At 35.4% G+C, this 24,039-nt stretch overlaps 1 pseudogene; it reads right to left on the reverse strand.

Moving 5' to 3' along the window:
• Positions 1–982: 982 nt before the first annotated feature.
• Positions 983–23,405, reverse strand: LOC118729670 (annotated as a pseudogene).
• Between the last annotated feature and the right edge of the window lie 634 nt (positions 23,406–24,039).

Genomic DNA, 24,039 nt, shown 5'->3' on the forward strand with positions numbered 1-24,039 from the left:
ACAGTGTTTTGTCTAGAAAAAGTTCCTTTATGTCATCTGTTCCCATGAAGCAGACATGATGCCTTTCCGTCTTCCTATTGCCTTCCTATTTCTCATTTACAAATAGTACTCTTTCAGCAACACTTTTATATCATAACCTATTTCTCTATTACACTTAATTTAAGATGGACCTTATATATTGAACAGGTAAAAACCAAATTTGTCTTTTATCAAATATTATTTTAGTTATTATTAATATTTATTCAGTGGTTCAAAAGAACATATTCAAATAGAATAAAAATATATTAGGCTGAATAAAACAAATTTAGTCAACTAGATAAAAAGCTCTGGCTCACACTCACTTTGTGTTTATGTCTATCTAAAATTGTGATATAAATTTTTTAAATAATGGCTTTACTTATCATTTTAACTATACAGTAGGAGAAAGTTTGCTTTAATAAAATATACATTACTAGAGGTCCAGTGCATGGATTTGTGCACCAGTGGGGTGCACATGACAAGACAATGAGAGAAATAAGCACTCTCTTTGAAAAAATTTGTAAAGTAATAAAAAAATGTTCACAGTGGATTGTATCAACAATATGAATTTTAGGACAATAACATGTCCAGATTGAGCACCCTAGGGCTCTCTTTATATCCTATAGAAAATGAGCATTTACATTATTCATGGATTTTACTGAATTTTCAAAAAGGTCAATTGTACAATTATCCCTTAGATAGGATAAACTGTCCTGGGGTATACAGCTTTAACACCATCATTAAAGTTGTTTGGAAAAGAAAGAGAGAATTTTAAAAATAAGACTTCTTTTTTTCTTCCCCCTTTGGAGCTAGGTCTCTCATTATATCGAGCAAATGCCATTCAGTAACTAAAAATTGGAAGGGAGGACCCTACAAGCACTATTTGAGCAAGCTGACCAATGCACATTACAGTTTTCAAAATGAAGTTTTTATACTGTGTGTTACAAACCCCAGGGAGGCAGTGTCAAAAAGACATTGATTTCTTTACTTGCTTTGCAATTATAGCCCTTCCCGGTGTTATGGGTTGCCTGGCATTTGGCTTTTTTTTCTTTGTAGGTGTTAAAATCTGACAAGAGCACATTAGTGTTTTGTCCTCATTCATCGTGGCACCTGCATTACCAAACTCTCCACAATAAGTGGATGCAGAAAACAGTGACCAACTGCCTCTTTGCAAAAAATTAGCATCATCTTTAATCATCTGATGGGCTCTCTCTGTATGATCCAAATCTTCCTTATGGAGAAATTCTGCCACCATTTCTGCACCAAATGTGAAGGACATGCCTGTGTCATTTTCATCCCTGCCTAAGACATCTTTATTGGTGTCAGATCACAAAGAATACCTTGATCAGGTCCACCAGTTATTTGCATAATTCTCTGAATCTGCTCCATAAATTGACAATCTGGTGATAAACCTCCAGGACAGCAAAATATTTTCTCATCCACAAAGGCTACGAGCAGTAAAAAAAGGTTAAAGCAGTTTGTGAAAGTTTTCTATGGTTTCATGTTATATCTTCTTTTACATTCATCATACAATCCATGCATTCTATTGATGCTGGCACAGTCATGGTTTCCTCTAAGAAGAAAAAATCCTCAGGATATTTGATTCTGTTCTCCAGTAAGAGGCAAATAGTCCCCAGTGACGGCTTCTCCCTGTCCACATATAGTCCCTAAGAAACAGTAGTTGTTGTCTGATGGGAAAACAACGTACCCAAAAGGTCGAAGCAAATGATAGCATTGCCCATGATTGTTACCAGGGGAGGTGGTATGTGAAATGGTGCTTCGAGTTCTGGTAGGAAAGTCTGACTGAGAAAGATCTATCTGAACTTTAAGCACAGTCCTTGATTTCATTCTCCTGTAGCCAGACATTCTTGTTGTGTTGTATTGAGCTACTGTTAAATCTTCCTGACTTGTAGTTGTGTCTCAGAAAGATCTTGTTTTGAGCAGAGCCTTCTATGGTCCCTAAGAAGTCTATTTTCCCTTAGTGTCCAAGAAGGAGGCCTGTTTTTGGTTTCTTTGGTCTTTAAGGACCTTCCAACTAAAGAGAAGGAATTTTATTTATACTCTTTTTGTGTTCTTTGTGAAACATGTTGAACATTGAAATGTGTTTTGTTTTGTTTTTTCTTTTTCTTAATACAACATATTTTGTGCCAATGAAGCTAAACTAGCTACCACTGTCTGTGCAAAGTCTTGTAGTTATTTTGTTCCCGAATGCAGTTCTTGTTCTTGGTTACTTTGTCGACTGTTCTTAAAGCAAGTCCCAAGGTGATAGGAATTTCTTACAGGCCCATAAATATCGCTCTCTAAAAATCAGATTTTTCAGAAGTTAACATTGCTTTGAGAATATATGTTTATCAAAGACAAAAACTCACCAATGTCAGATAAAAGAACTAATGAGTTAACAATAATGAGCAAATGTGCCACTGTTACTGCTTATCTTTTATTCACTCATAGTGTCTGGTCTTCATCGATAGTTGTAACAAGGATGATACTATTAAACAAAATAAGAATACAGAAATGATGCCTAATCTACCTCCCAAACAAAATTGAAAGAAAATTTTTAAAAACTTGATCTTGCCTGTCTGGTGTGAGTAAGTGGATGATATCAACCTATCAACCTGTAGGCCAGTTTGATTCCTGGTAAGGCACATTCCCTTGGGGGCAGGGTTGGTCCCTCATAGGGGGCATGCAGGAGACAGCTGATCAGTAACTCTCTTGCATCATTGATGTTTCTGATTCTCTCCCTGTCACTTCCTCGGAAATCAATAAAAATATATTTTTAACAAATTTTATCTTTTCAGCAGCAAGAAATGAAGTACCGGTAATGAATGAATGAATGAATGAATGAATGAATGAAATGAAGAAGATACATAAAATATTCTAGTGGGTTACATTCTGCAGAAGTCTGCTTATTGCATTAATTTAGATGTATTCTGTCTTTCAAATTTTCACTAAATATACAGCCATGCTGAGTTAAGTGCCTATTTTTCCTCATATGTTCATAACTTAGAAAAGGCAGGTAATATTAATTGAAAGAAAGAGGACAATAAGAAAAGAATATTAGCCTTTTAAAAATTACTAGTATTTTATTCTTTATTTCCAAGAAAATAATATTAGTTTGAAAATTATTGTCAATCCATAATTATTATAGAAGTTTCTGTCTTCCATTATAGAGCCTCAAAAATACAAAAATAGCTCAAAGTAGAAATAAAAAGTCCTAACAATATAAAAATTTCATATTAAGAAAAAAATTGACACAGGGAGTAGTAAGAGTAGAAAGGAAAGAAAAGAAAAAGAAAAAAGAAAAGGAAAGGAAAAATAGAAAAGGAAAGAAACAAGGATCTTTCTCAGTCAGCCTGCCTACTAGAACTCAAAGCACCACTCCAAATATGTGGTGATATTCAAGGAAAGGAAAAAATAGAAAAGAAAAGAAAGAAAAGAAAAAAAGAAAAATTGGGGAAAATCAAGCCTATGTCTTTATCTGAGATTGTTGTGGAGATTGTGTGAGAGGGGAATTATGGAACTTTCTTAACCAAATAATTCATAAGTTGTCTTAAGTTATGGTCTAAGAAAACAAAATATAGTGCTAACAAGAACTAAGAAAGCCATTTCTGAGTTTTGTTTACTATGCCACCTTATTTTTTAGCAAGAGTTTGGTGTTTGAAGATTCCAAGTAGGGAACAAAAAATAAATTTTGTTATAGCAGATTGAAAAAGAAAGGGTGTAGATACTGGAGTATCCCAGGAGGAAATCAGAAATGAGCTAGTTACTTTTTAATCTTTCAGATCAAGGGTGATGTGAGATCATATCAGATGAATGTATCAGTCTCTCTAAAAAGCCACTTAGCATTCTCTCTTTAACCCTCGTCCTAATGCTGTATAAGAACCTGATTTTGCTTCTTAGGCACATTTCTAGAGGTTTATATTTAATGAAAGACATTTTCTCTTGATGGGATTTACCTTAGAAGTGATATGTGCACAAAGACTTATTCTTTGGATACCTTACCTGTGATTTTTAAGATACGGTATAATAAAGAATTTCCCGGACAGATACCAGAGGCAAAAGTATTATAGCCCTAACTGGTTTGGCTCAGTGGATAGAGCATTAGCCTGCAGACTGAAAGGTCCCAGGTTCGATTCTGGTCAAGGGCATATACTTTGGTTGTGGGCACATTCCCAGTAGAAGGTGTGCAGGAGGCAGCTGATCAATGTTTCTAACTCTCTATCCCTCTCCCGCCCTCTCTATAAAAAATCAATAATATATATACTATTGAATCTAAATGTATGGATTAAAACCTATAATAATGCAATGGCATGATTTTGTGTGGTACTTTTCACAAATGAGGTAATAATTTACTTACATAAATGTATATGCTGTGTAGTGAGTTTTTAAAATAGTTTATAACATGTGAAGAAGACTCCTAAAATTGGAAAATGACAGATTGAAATGACTCAACATGTGAGAAATGTAGAAATTTAAGTTTATGTGCTATAATAAAAACATTGTATCTCTGTTATATCTGAGCTTTTGGAGAAACAATTGAGAAAAAAATAAATGATGGCTGTCAGTTAAATAGTAAGTTATCTTGTTATAGACACACCATTACCATGAGAAGTTTTTATTTCCCGATATTTTTGTAAAGTACAACGGATGTGTGCTCAATTTTTATTTTATTTTAAAATTTGAGAAAAAAAGGTGTGTTTATGATTGTCAAGTCCCCTTTCACTGACCTTCCTTATATTCCCTTTTCTATTTAGCTTTTGTAGTTTGGGGCAAACAAATAAAAATTAAAAGGCTAGAATGTTACAAGTGAACAGAAGGCTTTAGATTTTTCTTTTGGCTCTTACAACCTATATGACCTTGGAAAGTTTTATTTAAACTCTGTGAGCCATGGACTCTTCATCTATTCATGCAAAGATACATAGAATGTGTTCATGTGGGTTAGCTCTGATAAATGGACACACACACATAGCATAAGGTCAGTGACAATGTACTTAATTACATTTAGATATGTGTAATCTCTGAGCCCACTACTAATATGTGTATACTTCCCAAACCTTGATTTTCAGATGCTTATAGTTATTTAAAACTAGTTTCAACATACATGATATATAAAAGCAATTATATTTAGTAGAAACTATATCTGTTGTATTGAAAGCTAAACATGATATACATGTTTAATTATCATTACTAGGAGTCTGTTTGATTATCTAAATTTAATTTTAATGTGGGGAACATTCTTAAGAAATAAATTTTGAAACAGTGTGTTGGTTTGAATAAATTCTGCTTGCCCAGTATTAAATAGACTGACACGGGCATTAAGTATTTTCACCATCCCTTTGACATTACATTTTCCAAAGTGATAAGTAGATACTCACCAGGTTTCTCTCCCAGAGACATGAAAGAAGAAGAAAAGGTGTGTGTGTTTTTTTGGTTTTTTTTTTTTTTTTTTTTTTTTTTTTTTGTTTTACTTAGGAATAAACTTAACCAAGGAGGTAAAAGACCCAGAAACTACAGGACATTGAAAAAAGAGAAAAAGGAAGATATAAACAAGTGAAAGAATATATCACGTTTATGGATTGGTATAATTAACATAATTAAAATGTCCATATTACTCAAAGCAATCTATAGATTCAATGAAACCCTATTAAAATGCCAACGGTTTTGAAATATTTTGTTTTATATATTTTTAAATAAAAGTATCTAGTTTTGGGACAAACTAAGATAAAATGCCAAATTATACCTATTCTTGATATCATAAACTTCTAAAATAACTAATTTGAAGCAGCTTAAATTTTGAATTTTACAGCTAGTAAGTAATTTTAAAAGTTTTGAATATGATATTTGTTATATATTCTCTTTGAAAGTGAACATTCACTGAAGTTTCACAAGATAAATATCAGTCACTTATTAAAAATGTCTTCAAATGAGGATTTATTTAAAACTTTAGATATTTTGATAACTGAATATATATCTATTATTTTATTCCAAAAAGAATTATTTTTTAAATAGATGCCACTAAATAACTTAGTAATTTTAATTTATTAATGTGAATTAATTTTCATCATGAATCTTTCAGATTAGAAATAAAATTATTATACTTTAGAAAAATGCTATTAATATCTATGCTCATTCCTAAAAGTAATTACTGGATAGCACATTAATGCGACTCAAGAAATGATTAATATATAACTAAATGTACTCTGTTTATATTCAATTTTTACCATTTTCTCAAATCAGTTCATTAGTCAATCTGCCATGGGGTCCCTCAGCATGGCCTGCAGGAATCTGGCCAAAATCAGTAGCCTGACATCCCCCAAGGGGTCGCTGAGTGTGAAAGGGTACTCTGCAAAGTTGCTGGCACTTGGCAGCTCCGGCATTGAGCATCTGCCCCTTGGTGGTTAGTGCACATCAGACCTACTGGCCAGTTGGCTGTTTGGCAACTGATTGGTTGGTTGCTTAGCCTTTTATATATATAGATTATGTATAATGGTTATGTATATATTGTATGTACATACATGAAAGCATTCAGCCATTCTTACTTCCTACCCACAATATTGTTTTTATTTGAATACTAGAAGTCTGGTGCATGAAATTCTTGCAAGGGGGGAATGTCACTAAGTCCAACCTGCATCCTCTCACAACCTGGGACCCCTCAGGGGATGTGAAGCCTATACTGGCAGGCAGACATTTCTCTTGCAGTCCAGGATGCTGCATGCACCCGTGACCATACTTTTCATACAGGTGAAAGGCATCTTACTGTTGTATGGGCAGCTACATTTTGTTGCCCTGATTATAAAAAGTAGTACATCACATGGTCCATCTTATGGGTAGAAAAACTGAATTAGAGAGAAGTTAAGTAATTGGCTATGTTACACAGTTATAAGTGTCAGAATCAGGGCTGACCACAAAATGTGCAAGCTATGTCCATGCATGTCATCACTACATCATACTGTTTTTTCAGTGTTAGAATAGCCTTGCCAGGTTTTAATTTTTAAATCTAAGAGATTGTTCCCAATATATAGGGTAGGCGTGGCCGGTGATCAGGGCCACCTTTGGAGCGACTCGTAGGTGAGATGATCAGAGGGCCCCACTGGCACCCACTTGCCTGGTGTCCTGGCAACACCTACTGGCCTAGCACAACCTACTCACCAGCCCTACTCACCAATTGCCACCACCAGTCACTTCCCTCTTGAGAGGCAGACACCCAACGCTGGAGCTGCCTCCAGTTGGGGGTAGTGCCTTCATTAAGCATTTGTCCCCTAGTGGTCAGTACACATCATAGCAATCAGTCGATCCACCATTTGTTCTGCTGTTAGGTCAATTTGTATATTAGGGTTTTATTATATAGGATGGCAAATAATATATCATGCTTAAGCATATTTTCTTCATAGCTTAACATTATCATTTTCTTGAAGTTCAATAATTTTAAGTCTAATGTATTAACATTTCATAATACTTCTCAGTTTATATTGGAGTATTATGTATGACAAGATAAATTTTGCATGCACAATCCTATCTTAAACACATTATCACACTTATTGAGATGTCCTGATACATTATATATTTTAACATTGTGCCTGTGTTTATTGAAAAACAGCTATGTGCTTTTAGGCATATTTATCTAAATAATAATATGCAATGATTTATGAAAGCTAACTCTAAAAATTTAAATTTTATTATGCATATAGAAAATGAATAACTAAATATTATTAACATGAGCTTTTCGGTGAGAAATAATAATCATCTATATTCTTCAAAATTTTTGTTTGCAGAGACTGAGAAAAAGTCTATTCTCAAATACTTTATGTTTATTGTGTTTTTTTTTAGCACATTTGCATCATCTTTAAAATAATTCAAATGACTTTTTTCAAAATAAAGAATCAGATTGACTGAAGAGACCAGAATTTTATGTGCTAATATGAGACTCTTACAGCCATTGTAAGATTAACAATAAAGTAATATAAGATGACAATACATTTTTGTGATTGATGGAAAGAACAGTAATCAGAGGCACATTTGAAATATTATTTTTCTTATCTCTGATCCAGAAAATGGCCTAATCTATCTAATGACAAGTTCAATTAGACTAATCTGTTTGACCTTCAGAAATATTCCTAAAGTCAAACTCACAGGATATGTAGCAAGTAATATAACTTGTTGTGAAATGACCTTGGGAAAATAATAATTATATTAATTAGTATCATTATAAATAAGTAATATATTCAATATATACTTTAAAACTCAGTATATACATAAAAAGTCAAGAGATAAATGTTCAAGGTTTGTTGTAATAGATCTGACAATGTTTTTGCATTTATACAATACAAAGAACAGTTAAATGTTGGGAAAAAAAACTAAAAAAACTAAATCCCAACGATAATTGGGCAAGATATATGCAGAGGAATTTTATTGTAAAACCAACCAAATAGTCAACACTAACATTGAATCATATCAAGTTTACAGATGATTATGGATACATGTAATAGCAGCAATGATATATTAGTTAGTATTAATAAGACTAACTCATTATAATTAATAAGAGTTAATATTAATCAGACTAAAATGTTATAATATACATCTACATAATACCTATTTTTTGGCAATAGTGGGGATAAAGGATAGTTTTATACATGGGTGAGTGAAGTGTGAAGAGTTTGTAGCTATTTTGGAAGGCAATGTGGAAAACATATTATATTTCAAAATATAACCAATCTAATTTAAGAGAATGTAAAATGTAGCAATTTTTTTAAACCAGAATGCATACATAGTAGAATTAATTTAGACATTTTTCATTAAATCAAAAATATAATCAGTGTGGGGAAAGCTGATAAAGTATGCTACATATATATATTGTGGACTATTCTGTAATCAATAAGCAGACAGATTTACTATTAATCATTATTAATAGGACACAGAACTAATTTCATAATGTACTGCTGAATGACAAAAAGCAGGCTTTAGAAAATTGTGTATTACATCTTATTTTTGGAAAAGTTAAGGGAATATCTAACAAATGTGTCTTCATATTTACCTAAGAACACAGTGAAACTTTGTTTATGAACACTGGATTCTATTGAGATTACAGCTAGACTTGCCACGATACTTTAATTCTGATATGAAAGGGAAGAGGCAGAGAGAGAGAGTTTCTAGTCTATCTGTGGCCCCCTTTTATGTACCATATAATCCTTACTTGCTCCTTTAAGGTATTATTACTTTTCATAAATACCATACATTGGCTTTTTTGGAAGCTTGACCTTATTGTATTCCTGGGGAGGTCAAAGAAGAAAACTATTGTGGTCCCAAAGCTTACTTATATCAACATTTTTATGTAATAGGAAATTAAATTAGCCTTGAAGTTACTTATTTAGATTTTCAGAGTACATATTTAAATATTTTAGTTTAAATCACTTAGGTATTTGAGCTTTGGCCCTCTAAAATGCTATCAACAACAACAACAACAACAACAACAAGAAGTACTAATTGTATTATTAGTTATGTGACCTATTAGAAAATAGTTGCTGACTAATAATTAGGTTAATATTATTAAGTTGACTTTTCAACTGACTATGTCAAGTGGTCAGTACATATTCAATTGGTGGAAATATCACTGATTTGGACTGAAAACAGTAGAAAGAAAAAGGTATTTATATATAGCATCAAAGCTAAAGTGAAATGTGTAGACAAAGTGACCTTTCCTTGATATGAGACAGGGGGGCTCCCTAAGCCCAGCCTCCACCCTCTTCAATCCAGGACCCACAGGGATCAGGCTTAAACTGGCAGTCGGACATCCCTCTCCCAATCCTGGACCATTGGATTCCCAACCACTCACCTGCCTGCCTGCCTAATGACCTAACTGCTCCCCTGCCTCCCTGATCACCGCTAACTACCTCTGCCTACTTGCCTGGTCACCCCTCATGGTCCTCCCCAGTCAGCCTGGTCACCCCCAATGTACCTATGGCTGGGGTGCCTCAGCCTGGCCTGTGCCCTCTTGCAGTCTGGGATCCCTTAGGGGATGTCCTCAGGGGAGTGAGCCTAAGCCAACAGTCAGACATCCTTAGCTCCACCACTGCTGCTGTTCTTGCCGGCCATGAGCCCAGCTCAGGGCTTCTGGCTGAGTGGCACCCTCCTGTGGGAGTGCACTGACCACCATGGGCAGCTCCTGCATTGAGCATCTGCCCCTGGTGATCAATGTGCATCATAGCAACTGGTTGTTCCACTGTTTGGTCAATTTGCACATTAGCCTTTTATTACATCGGATAGTTCTTGTAGTTTCCTAGTTGAAAATATCATAAACTATAGAATGTTTTATATAATATGGTATGAGACTTTTATTTTTTAGTAATTGTGAACAGAAACCTAAATATTAACATCTTATAGTAAATGACAAACCTAAAGAGATGCTACATATGTTTTAGAAAGTATATATATTACTTGAAATTAGAATTTATTTTCTCATTTTATGAAGTAGTGGGAATACAAAAAATATCATGAATATATGATTTCAAAGGAGCTGATCACCCATTTTATTAAAATAATATTTTTAAATATTACCATCTGATAAAATGAATTTTTATCTGAACAACATCAAACTGTGAAAAAAAAAGGAGTATTTTTCTATTGTAATTTATTTTCTCCACAATCATATTCAATCTGTAAATGCCAATTTCAAATCAGCATAGCTATTGTCTGATTTTAACAAGTCAAGGTTAAGCCAATACAAAGAGGTTGCCAGAGAAAACCACATATAAGTGACATGGCTTTATGCTTTGAGTCCATCAAGAATGTACAAACTTAACTCTGGGGAGGGAGGGGATGTGTGGGAGGGAGAGAGGGGGGCAAAAAAAAATCAATAAAATATATTAAAAAAAAAAAAAAAGAATGTAAGAACTTGAATCAATGAATCCCAATGGAAGAAATTAACACTATTTCTTGAACCACACAACTAACTGAAACCAAATTTCCAAACTTGCTAGATAGTATAACTTTGCTTTTAGAAATATTATTTTTTACATAATATCAAATATTTAATTATTGCCAATAAAGAGGGAATATGCAAATTGAGTCTTGCACCATCAAAAAGATGGTGGTGCCCACAGCCACAAGATGGTGGTGCCTAGTCCCTGTAGCCCTGCTGGGGTGACAGGTATGTGGCAAGGCCGGGCCCATCTCAAGGTGAACCCAGCCACTCCATGTGCCTGCCTCCAGAGTCCCGCAGTCCTCTCAGCTTCCCAGCCACCCAGAGCTGGCCCAAGGCACAGGCGAGCCTCCTTGGACAGCTGCTGCCTAGTTGTCCAGGGCTGCCTGAGGTTCAGGTAACCAGGGCCAGCCTAGGCTTGCACTGCTGGCAGTGGCAGCAGCAGAGGTGTGATGGGGCATTGCCTTCTCCAGATCCCCGAGTCACCTCCTGCCCCTGAGAGCTCTCGGAATGTGAGAAGGGGCAGGCCGGGCTGATGGACTGGGCATGAATTTACATGCACCAGGCCTCTAGTCTTATAATAATATTTAATTAATTCGAGTACATGCATCCATTGTATTGTGCAAATGGGATTGCATTAAACAATTTAATAGTAAAATTATAAGTTATTAGGAGAAACTTTAGAAATTATATTCTAGCATATCTGCAGCTTCCCATGGTGCTAGACACAGTGAGGAAACCCATTAATATTTTTTAGTTATTTGAATGATATATCAGTTTCAATGTGAAAATTGATACATGACCTAATATGAAGCCTTAGTTCTTTATATATATATATATATATATATATATATATATATATATATATATATTGTATATATATATATTTTTTAAACTTGGTTATTTTACCTTTAATTTCATATCTTTAATTTTACTTGTTTTGAGAAAAAAATAACTATTATATGAATACATTATTTTATTCTTACTTTGAGTAAATACTGAGTTTAATTTTTACTCATATGTTGTTTTTGTTTCCTCATGGGTTAAGTCAAATACTTCTGATTCAATACTTCTGTGATATATTCTTTGAAATAGATAGTAAGAAAATAACCATAGGTCAGTCAGAAAATAATGTGTTAATTTCATTTTTATTTTCCTGTGAAGTACTTATTTTTCTGGGCCTGAAAAAAATAATAAATGGAAAACTATTCTTTCTTTATGAAGATTTTGTGTTTAAAATAGACTTAAACATAGATGGAACCATTAGCAATGTTCATTTGACTTTTATCTATTAATATTTCCTTAGACATTTGAATCTTATCTAAGCCCCTCTCTTAAAATACTAAAAAAAAATTAATGTATTTATCCTAGGTTTAAAAACACTTGGGTGAAATAAAAGTTATCTTTTATAAATGTACTTTGGTGGAACTATAGTGCCTACATATGCTCATGTGTTTGTTAAATGGAGATAATATAGAGTTAAACTATTTTTATCACCATAACAGATAAAAAAGGCTTTTTAGTGCACTGTAGACAGATAAAATGAAATGCATGTCAGAAAATAATAAAGGAAGCACGTGTGAGAGTGATCACAGCTGCTCTAGGAGAGCTAGGAATTAATCACAGAAAAATGACAGGGAGGAGACACAAATGCCTCCTAAATGTGCTTAGATTCTTAACACATGCAGGATGACAAAGATACAATACATTCTATTAAAAAACACGGACATAACTGTGATAGTAACATATGTGTTGTAGTTATACTAATGCATATTAGTAGCTTAGTACATTGGATGAAACATTAGTTCAGAAACTTACATTTTCAAATGAGCAGTAAACATGTGACTTTGTAGTTTATTTGTAACATGGTCATGTAGTTCCCTTAGGAAAAAATGACTTGATCACTTGTATTTTAGAAATACACAGGGGCTGATGTGAAAAACAAGAAGGAACTCTTACCTTTTGTGACAGCCTGGATAGACCTGGTGAGTGTAATGCAGAGTGAAACAAGCCAGTCAGAGAAAGACAAATACAACATAGTCTCGCTTAATGCGGAATCTAATGAGCAAAATAAACTGACCAACAAAATAGAAACATCCCTAACTGGTTTGGCTCAGTGGATAGAGCGTCAACCTGGGGACGGTAAGGACCCAGGTTCGATTCCGGTCACAGGCATGTACCTTGGTTGCGGGCACATCCCCAGTAGGAGGTGTGCAGTAAGTGGCTGAGCGATGTTTCTCTCTCAGCGATGTTTCTGACTCTCTGTCCCTCTCCCTTTCTCTCTGTAAAAGAAAAAATCAATATAATGTATTTTTTAAAAAAAAATAGAAACAGAGGCATAAATACATCAAACATGAACAGCTGTCAGAGAGAGGAGAGAGGGAGGACTGGATGAAAGCAGGTGAAGGGATTAGCCAAACAACATACATCCAAAACCCACAGACACAGACAACAGTGTGGTAATGGGCAGAGGGGAGGAGTAGTGCGATGGCTGGATGGAGGTGGGCAAAGGTGGGGTGTAATGGGGACATCTGTAATAGTGTAACAATAAAAATTAAAAAAAAAAAGAAATGCATATGGGCTGTCTCTTCTTCCACCTATAGCACTTAATGCATTTTTCAAAATCTACAAAATTTTTAATTAAGATGTAAAAGGGTGGGCCAATTATACATCTTAAGTAAGATGTTAAAAGGGAAGTACATTTTTCTATTTTAATGCTGAATAAGGAATATAAAAATATTCAATGCAAAAGCAATTAATCATACAAAGAGTAGATTACAATGATGTGAACTAATTTTTGTCACTTATTGCTGGTCCTTGATAGATCGAGCATTGGAAGAAAGACCTGAGACTTTATTTTATTTTTGTCTGTATAAAAATCATGGGTGTGCAGAAACATTTAAAGTCAAGAGACTTCATAACTGTTAAATTAGTGTCAGACACTTTTAAAAACATCAGGCTTAATGGAAGCAAGGGATTGAGAAAATATCCTTCAATTCTGTATAAATTATCTGGAAACTAGGCCACAGAAGTATTATTTTTAATTATTTTAATCTAGTTTTAATGTCCAACATTTAATATTCTTTTCAAAAGTAAGCCTTGGGTTGCTTCCATGTCTTAGCACCATGAATAATGCTTCAGTGAACATAGGGCTGCAGATATCTTAGTGAATAAATGTTTTCAAGTTTTGGGGTAGATAACTAAAATAGGGGTTGCTTGGTTATATGATAACTCTATTTTTAAAAAAATATATTTTATTGATTTTTTACAGAGAGGAAGGGAGAGAAATAGAGAGCTAAAAACGTCGATGAGAGAGAAACATCGACCAGCTGCCTCTTGCACACCCCCAACCGGGGATGTGCCTGCAACCAATGTACATGCCCCTGACCGGAATTGAACCTGGGACCTTTCAGTCCGCAGACCGACGCTCTAGCTCTCTATCTCTCTCCCTTCCTCTCTTTAAAAAAATCAATAAAATATATAAAAATAAATAAATAAATTTAATTTAATTTAATAAAAAGAAAAAATTATTAAAAATAAAAATTTTTGAATAAGGAAAATAAAGATACATTATACATAAGATATCACCATATTACTTCCTTTTTTTGGGGGGGGGTAGGCTGTTGAGTGGTTCCATACATACTACCTATGTAACTAGCTCATTTTTATAAAACAGAAAGAATTTATTAAATATTTTCATAATAATGTAGTGGACAAAGGTTATACCAGTGTTTAGAAGACATGAGTAGGGAGAATCATTATTCTTTTCTTCCTTCCTTTATTCCTATCTTCCTTATATTTATTTCCTTACTTTTATTTTTTTTTTACTTATTTACCTTCCTTTAGACAAAAAAAAAAAAAAAAAGACTAAGGAAAAAATGAGGTAGGCAAATTTTATCATATCTGTTAATGGACTTTCTGTTTAATAATGATGTGATAAAGATAAATGAAACACTTGAGCATCTTTAAACATTCTGGAAAGTAGAATTTAAGTAGAAAATAAATCCTAGTTATATATAATTCTGCCTTTTACACTATAGAGGCAAATATATTGTTTTAAATTTCTATATAATTCCTTACTGACTAAAGAAATGGATAGAAATGTGTGAAATCAGATAAATCAAGTTTAGCGGTGCAGTGGTGTGATTGCCAAAGGGTGTTTAGTTTCTTTTTGAGCTGATAAAAAATGTTCTACAATTGTAGCGATAGTTGTACAAATCTTTCAAAATACTAAAAATTATTAAAGTGTATATTTCAAGGGGCTATTTTTATGGTATTTGAATTTTATCTCAATCGGTTAAAAACATACTGCATTTTTATTATAAATCTACAATAATGAACATGTGTAATAACTGCTAACAGAAACTCTCATGGAAATGCAAAAATCAATGAGTTATTGTATACATTGTAGTCTGTATTATAGATCTATTCATCCCCTTTGGAAAACCTTTGAGTATAGGTATATTCTTATGATCAGCAATTCCACTTCTAGGTATATAACTAGAGAACCAAATACACATATCTCTGGAATTTTAGGATATATTTATTCAAGACATTGATGGCAGAAAGTTTCATAACAATTAAAAAGGAGAAAAAACACATATGTTCAGAAATATTAGAATAAATGAATAAATTGGGAAATATTTATAGTGATTAAATATGCTATAACATAATTACTGAACAATAGCTACAATAGCTACATGTAACACAGATGAGTCTTACAAACATATAATTGGGTGAGAAAGGCATTTTGTAAAATTATGCATAAATGTGATTTTATTTATATAGTATCCATCCAGAAGCAACACCCAACTGTATTGTATTGTTTAAGATTAATTGCCCTTCCCTTTTTATTCAATGCCCTGAAATATATTTATTCAAGACATTGAATAAAAAGCCACATCCACCAGCCAATCAGAAGCAAGTATGCAAATTCACCCAACCAAGATGGCTGTGGCCATGGAGCAAGCAGGAGGAAGTCAAGTTTTCCACCTGCCCTGGCCTTCCCTGCCTCCTCTCAAGGCCTCCACTTGGATGGCCAGGGAGCGTGGCTGGCCTACAAACCACCACAGGCCCCTCGCTCAGGATGCCCCACACCCTAAGAGAAACCCCACCCTGATCCAGGACACCATTCAGGGCAAACCAGCTGTTCCCCACTCATGCATCAGGCCTCTAAGCTATCTAATAAAAGAGTAATATGCATTTACCATCACTCCAACACACAAGATGGCTGCTCCCATGTGGACACAAGATGGCCACCATAAGATGGCCAGCAGGGGAGGGCAGTTGGGAGGGACGAGGCCTGCAAGGGAGGGCAGTTTTGAGTGATCACGCCAGCAGGATGGGCAATTGCAGGTGATCAGACATGAAAGGGAGGCAGTTTGGGGTGATCAAGCCTGCTGTGTAGGGCAGTTATGGGTGACCAGGCCAACAGAGGAGGGAATTTGGGGTCAACCAGGCTGCAGGGAAGGGTAGATGGGAAAAATCCAGCTAGCTGGGGAGCAGTTAGGCATCAACCAGGCTGGCAGGGAAATGGTTAGGATTGATCTGTCTGGCAGGCAGAAGCAGATAAAGGCAATCCCGAAGGCAGGCAGGCAACCAGTTGGGAGCCAGAAGTCCTGGATTGTGAGAGGGATATCCAACTGCCCCCGGTAGGATAGGGCCTAAATGGGCAGTAGAGTCATATATCTCTCGAGGGGTCCCAGATTGGAAAGTGTGCAGGCTGGGCTGAGGGACACACAGCCCCATGCAAGAGTTTTGTGCACCAGACCTCTAGTAATTTATAGTTATACTTAATTTAATATTAATTAAATTGATTATTTAAATTAATTAAATTGATTATTTATATTTAATATGCCCCTCTTAATGAATAAATGTGATGTTTATTACAATTCACTAGACAAAAATTGAGAAAATAAGTTATTCCAAGCATAAAGAGAATATTTTTCCTGATTAAAAAAAAAAAAAGAACAGTGACAAAAAGACTGAAATGGAGAATAGGATTTGATTTGGTCTTAGCATGAGGTAAATGTGAGAGAGAAGGGTGTGAAATGGGTTGTGACCAGAAATGAAGCAGAGCAACGGGTGCCTTGTAAAGCCTTTTAAAACAGCCTGAGCAGTTTAGAGCTACTGGATGCTTTTAAAATGAATGGAAAGAGACATTCAGATCAAAATTGTGTTTTTATTCACTCTGACTAAAAGATAGTCTGGCAAACAAAAGCAATGAGAAGAGAGGAAGGAAAGCATAAGATGCTTTTGCTAAACTTCAGTAGCTGACAGAGGCAGTAAAGCCAAAGACAAAAGAGAAATGTATACACGTAAACTAGAGGGCGTGGTAAACATCTGAGTGTGACAGACAGTGAAGAGTTTATACTGGCATCAAGATTGCCAACTTGGTACACTAGGCTTTAGGCATTATTGTCCATGATCATGACCAAGGATCCTAGCAAGTCAACATCAACTTTTCCTTCCCTGAAGAGGAAATTTTTCCAGCTCATCTGAGTGATCCTTGGCATGCGATCCAGAAACAGAAGTCCGAAACTCTGTGCTTCTTTCACGTCTCATTATCCACTAGCCAAGTCCTCCCAATTTCCACTGACATATTTTATTTCCCCTTTTACTTCATAGCAATTATCAGCTTATAACATCTTATATGATTACTTTTTATTTATTATTTTTCTTTCTTTACTATAATATGAGATCATTTAGGATAAGGATAAAATGCCCGCTCATTGGGGATATGTTTTTATTGATTTTTTAGAGAGAGAGAGGAAAGGGGGAAGAGAGAGATAGCAATAGATGAGATAGAGGTAGAGATAGAGATAGAGACAGAGACAGAGACAGAGACAGAGACAGAGACAGAGACAGAGATAGAGACAGAGATAGAGAGAGAGATAGAGAGAGAGATAGAGAGAGATGGATGTAAGAGAGTAGCATCTTTTGGTCTGGGAACTGAACCTGCAACCTAGGTATGTGCCTTAACTGGGAATTGAACCTACAACCTTTTGGTGAAGTGGATGACGTTTCCACCCACTCAAGTCACCTGGTCAGGGCCAGAATTTCTATTTTTTATAATTTCTGTTTCTTTAGTAATACTCTCTATTTATTGAGAGAGGATTGTTTATAATTAGGAATTCAATAAGACATGTAGTCCCTTACTTTTTTAGACATGGTTTCCTTCAGCTCTTTAAACATATTTAAAATAGGTATTTCAAGTTTTTGCGAAGTACACGCAACAGTTGCGATTTCTCAGGAAGTTTCTTTCCTCTTGATTTTTTTCCCCCCTGGTGTCCAGGCCACACTTTCTTATTTCCTTCATGTCTTTTATTTTTTGGAAAACTTGCCATTTTGAATATTATCTATCACGTGGATACTCTCAAAATCAGATTCTTACTCTCCATGTTTTAGTTATAGTTTATTTGTTTAGTGATTTTTTAAAAGTGTATATACTTTTTGAAACAAGAGAAATCTTGCTTCCATTTGTTTAAAGCCATTTATTTGTGGAAAAGAAATTACCTTAAATGCTTGGAATAAGAATATCTCCCAGTCTTTGCAGAGTGGCTCTTTGTGTACTATGCCTTTAACCCATCCCAGACAGATTACAGCTCTGCTCTGTCCTTCAATTCTTGCTTTCACTTAGCTTCAAGGATTAGCGAGTTAAGATATTAAGGCTTCCTCAGGCCTGTCCTGAGGATGCTCACAGCCCTGACCTTATTTGTCCAAGCTTTTTAAATCCTTTATTCTTTAAAACATCTCATCTCCCAGCCTTTCCTCTCAAGTTTTTGTTTCTTATATTGTTTGCTTCAACTTGTATCCAATGCCTTACTAACTGGAACATTTATCTATGCAGCATGTCCCGAAATAATGTTGTTTCATTTCACATCATTTTGTTATAACTTTAATGCCTTATTGTTGGAACATAACTCTTGCTTATATCAATTAGCCTATTGCACAATTGGTTTTGTTATATGTCTATTAATGATGTTAAGTGATAATTTACAGTGCATGTTTTCTTCCAACATTCCCCGAGTGGCAGCATTAGGAGCAGGTTTGTCTAGTTTGGCAAAATAAAGGCAATCCTTCTCAGCCAGTCTTTCAGGGAGCCATTAGACAGAACAAGTGGTGACAAGTCTTTGAAAATGAGGTTCATTGTGTCCCTTCCTGTTCTGTTACCAGCAATGCAGGCTGTTACTTTAAAGGTTGCCAGTGAGCTGTGGAGTGGGAAATGGGACTGTGGTGAGCTAAAAATACTGCAAAACTTGCTTTTTCCTCCCTCAAGTTTCCAGAGTTCTGCAACTTGATATTTACAGCTTTTGCCAGTTTTCCCCCTTCTTCCTCCCATTCTTTTCATGGCAGGGGTATTTTGAGTTTCTTACTCTGCTGTTTTCACTGATATAAATTAATATAAGTATTACCTCAACTTTATATAAGACAAAACCAGATCTGGTAACATTATTGCAGTCGGCCAAATTACCATGGCACTTCCTCTTTCTTACTTGCAACCCACACCCTGAGAGGTGGAGCTTACAAGTTTGCTTTATTATTTCAATATTTTAAAAAATTTAAACTCCATACATATTAGCCTTTAAATATTAGAACGAAACAGCTTTTAGTATTCAGGCAATTATTCACTTTTAGTTTTCAAAAATATAATTGCTATAAATCTTTGCTAAAATAAATAAGGCTATAAGAATAGACGTTATTTTCTTATATCAATGTTACATATTTATTTGAACTCTTTTTCAAACTTCAGCCAATATTTACAGTGAAATGTGATTATTTTAAAAGTATCTGTCAGATTACAACTTGATTATATCCTCCTTAAGGACTTTTAGAAGCTAAAAAAAAAAAAAATGATAAACACACGAAATAAGAAGAGGTGTTAAATCAATGAAGAATGTAATTTTTTTTAACGTGACAATTTTTTTTTTATTTGTCCACTAGATGCAATGCGTGGCAGTGAGATTTAGAATAGTTGAGAATTTTGTTTTATAAAATAGGTGATGCTTATATTTAAAGAAAAACAGGAAAGAGCTGGCATAAATTCTTGGACAGTCATCTATTCTGTAACTCATTGTTTTTAAGACACAATGTATAACATATACAGAAATTGAGAATTTTTAAAATATATTTTATTGATTTTTTCAGAGAGGAGGAGAGAGGGATAGAGAGCTAGAAATGTCGATGAGAGAGAAACATCGACCAACTGGCTCTTGTACATCCACTACCGGAAATGTGCCCGCAACCAATGTACATGCCCTTGACCAGAATCGAACCTGGGACCTTTCAGTCTGCAGACCGACACTGTACCACCGAGCCAAACTGGTTTTGGCAGAAATTGAGAATTTGAAAATCAATTCATTTAAATCGAACAGTATTTATGGGTCACTTAAAAAGTCATCTTGTACACACTCCACAATTACTGCTATTCTTTTCATCATCTCCTAAATGACCTAACGGCCAAGAAAAAGACTGGATATATTTTGCTTTGGAAGTAAAAACAAAAGGTTAATCTAGACAGTAAGGAAAAACTACATGATTGAAGTCTGGTGTGTTAAGGATCCATTCCCAGACAAGGAAAAATTATCACCTAGTAAGAAGCTGATAATTGGAATCATTTTCAGTAATGCTGTTTCTCTGCTAGCCACCCTAAATCATGGTTTCTGTCTATCAAAATGTGAAAAATAACTTCCTTTCTCAAACTCAAAATAACTCAACTCAGAAGTAGGATTCCATACCACAAAATGTAATTTAGCAATATCATTATTTCATCAGTAATTATATACTTCTTTGAAACTTATTTAATTTTAAACTTTTGAAAATATTCATATTCTCTCAGTAGGACATTAAAGGCCAGGAAAAGAACTTTTAAATTGTATAATGTGACAATTCAGTCTACATAAAAAGATAAAATTGGAACTCTAGTTTATTGAAGAAAATATTCACATCTAAGAACATTTTTATGCTATTATTGAAATAACTAGAGGCCCGATGCACAAAATTTGTGCACTGGGTTGGGGGGTGTCCCTCAGCCCAACCTGTATCCTCTCCAATCTGGGACCCCTGGAGGAATGTCCAACTGCCTGTTTAGACATGATCCCAGTGGGATTTGTTTACCTTCTATAATTGAAACCCCATGGGATTGGGTCTAAACAGTCAGCCAGACATCCCTCTCACAATCCAGGACTATAGGCTCCCAACTGCTCACCTGCCTGCCTTCCTGATTGCCCCTAACCACTTCTGCCTGCGAGCCTGATCTCACCCTAACCACTCCCATGCCAGCCTGATTGATGTCTAACTGCTCCCCTGCCAGCCTATTTGCCCCAATTTCCCTTCTCTGCTGGTCTGATCACCCCTAACTGTCCTCCCCAACAGGGTTGATCACCTCTAACTGCCCTCCCTTGCTGGCCATCTTGTGGTGGCCTTCTTGTATCCACATGGGGGCAGATACATTGACCACATGGGAGCAGCTATCTTGATCTTGTGTGTTGGAGTGATGGTCAATCTGCATATTACTCTTTTATTAGATGTCCTGGATCAGGGTGGGGATTCTCTTGGGGCGTGGGGCAGCCTGAGCGAGGGGCCTGTGGTGGTTTGCAGGCCAGCATTGCCCCCTGCAACCCAAGTGGAGGCCCTGGTATCTGGAATTTATTTACCTTCTACAATTGAAACTTTGTAGCCTGGAGCGGAGCCAAGCCCCCTGCTTGCCCCATGGGTCCAGCCATTTCTGTTTGGATTTGTTTACCTTCTATAATTGAAACTTTGTATCCTTGAATGGAGGCCTAGGCCAGCCAGGATGTGTGGAAAGCTTGGCTTCCTCTATTGCCGGCAAAACCCAAGCCTCTCAACTGCTCTCTGTGGCTGCAGGCATCTTGGTTGTGCTTAATTAGCATAACCACTCTGATTGGATAGTGGGTATGGCTGGTGGGCATGGCTTGTGGGTTTAGCAGAGTGATGGTTAATTTGCCTATTGCTCTTTTATTATGTAGGATATTTTTGTCATCACTATTTGAATATAAGAGAGATTGTGTTTACAATAAAGGATACCAAGATTAAAGTTGCTATTCAATTTGGTAGAAATTATCTGACTATCATGGATTGAACTTTATCCCCCCAAAAGACATGTTGAGTTTCTATCCCCTGGTAACCGTGAAGATGACTTTATTTGGAAATAGTGATTTTTCAGATTGAGTCAAGTTAAGATGATATCATATTGGATTAGGACAGACCCTAATTCCAATGATTAGTGTCCTTACAAAGAAAGAGAAATCTCAAAACACAAGAACACAAAGAGACCCACAGAGAAGAAGGTATTATGAAGACAGTGGTGGAGATTAGAGTTATGCTGCCATAAACCAAGGAATACCAAGAATTGTCAGCACCCACCAGAAACTACAAGAGACAAGGAAGATTTTTTCCCCCCTACAGCCTTTGGAATGAGCACAGCTCTTCCTTCATCTTGATTCCAGACTTGTAGCTTCCAGAACTGAAAAAAATAAATGTAAGTCACTCAATTTGTAGTAATTTATTCTGGCAGCTCTTTAAATTTATACCTTGACTATTTATTAAATACATCCTTTTATTTTAGGGCATGCAGTTGAACTAAATTTTTAAGCTCTCTTGGTTTAGCCACATGATACAGTTATAGCCAATGGAATATGACAGATATAGTAAATATCATTATCTAACCAAACAAATACCTTTTTATAATCAATTTTCCAGGTTTTTTTGTTGTTTTGGCTTGATAGACTTCCAGGGCAATCTTGTGAGACATTTATTGGAGATAGTGGGTCCTTTATCAGCTTCAGCCTCTCAGAGTTTCCATTCACCAGAGCCTCTTAAGCTGCTGAGCAAACCAAATACATTTACATATTATCTTAGCAACAAACGACCTTGTATTTTGTTATGCTGCTCAAACCTAGGTGTTTTTATGCTAAATGATCCACTGGAGATTTGAACTATTAAAGTGTGGTTATACAGATATAGATTATATTCGTCTAAACCATGTCCATTTTTAGATAATATATTAATTCTTCAATGGTGGAATAACATTTTTTTTTCACAAAATACAAATTTTGTTATATAAATAATTAAAATATGAATATGTAGTCACTTAAAAGTTTATTGTACACTAAATTTCCCAAAAATCTTATTAGAATTTTTTAAATTAAAAAGGTGTTTTTTAGAAGATAGCAACTGTCACAGGAACATAGTTTTTCATTCTGTGATAATTTTTACATTAAAGAAAAGACAAAACAACTAGATAGCAAAACAAAATCTCCTGGGCAAAATATAAAAGAACACTTTGAAATTGATAGATGTCCTTATGAATGACAATAGCAGTTAGTGAGATCGAGCTACCCACAACCTTAAAACCTACATGGTGTCTGCCAGGTTGTTTCATGGACATGTTACCTATTGCTTGCATGTGGGGAGTGTTTCTCTCTTTTCTGCGTCCAGCGTCCATCTCCATCACGGAAAAGGAAACAGTCAGGTTCCTGAGTGGAGGAGCTGGGAATTAAGAAATTAAAGAAAGAAAGAGACCAAGAGGCAGAAATAGATTCATATAGCTGGGAGTTAAGTGGGCGCCATGCTCTCTGATGGAGAGGCAGAATGCACCCTGAGCCACACAGCAGATTTATTTGATATCCCAAAAATCCAGGAAGTAACACCCAAACTTAGGATCAAAGGAACTCATTTTCATTGTTAAGTAGGCCCTAGCATTACTAGATTTACATATCTAGACCCGCCCCTGCTGACACCTAGATAAAGGTAAGTCAAAAACTGAAAAACACCCTGCCCACCCTCTTGCTGGGAGTGTAAAGGAGGACAAGGACTCTGCCAGTTTCTAGGGCTCAGCTGAAAATATAAAGAATGTCCATGTGCCTTCCCAGGAGGCCCTCTATACTTGCACATGCCTCAGAGTTGATTTAATGCCCCAGCTATCACTGTCTTCAAATTCATTATTATTTTCATTTTTGCAACAAGCCCCACAGATTGTGTCCTGGCTTCAACATCTGTTGAGGAGAAACAGTACTACACAAATCTGAGATAAGACCTCAAAAATAAACAACCAATATTTACTAGGAAAGTATCTAGGACTGACT

This window comes from Pipistrellus kuhlii, unplaced genomic scaffold (genome assembly GCF_014108245.1).
Source record: "Pipistrellus kuhlii isolate mPipKuh1 unplaced genomic scaffold, mPipKuh1.p scaffold_m20_p_3, whole genome shotgun sequence".
Classification (NCBI taxonomy): Eukaryota; Metazoa; Chordata; class Mammalia; order Chiroptera; family Vespertilionidae; genus Pipistrellus; species Pipistrellus kuhlii.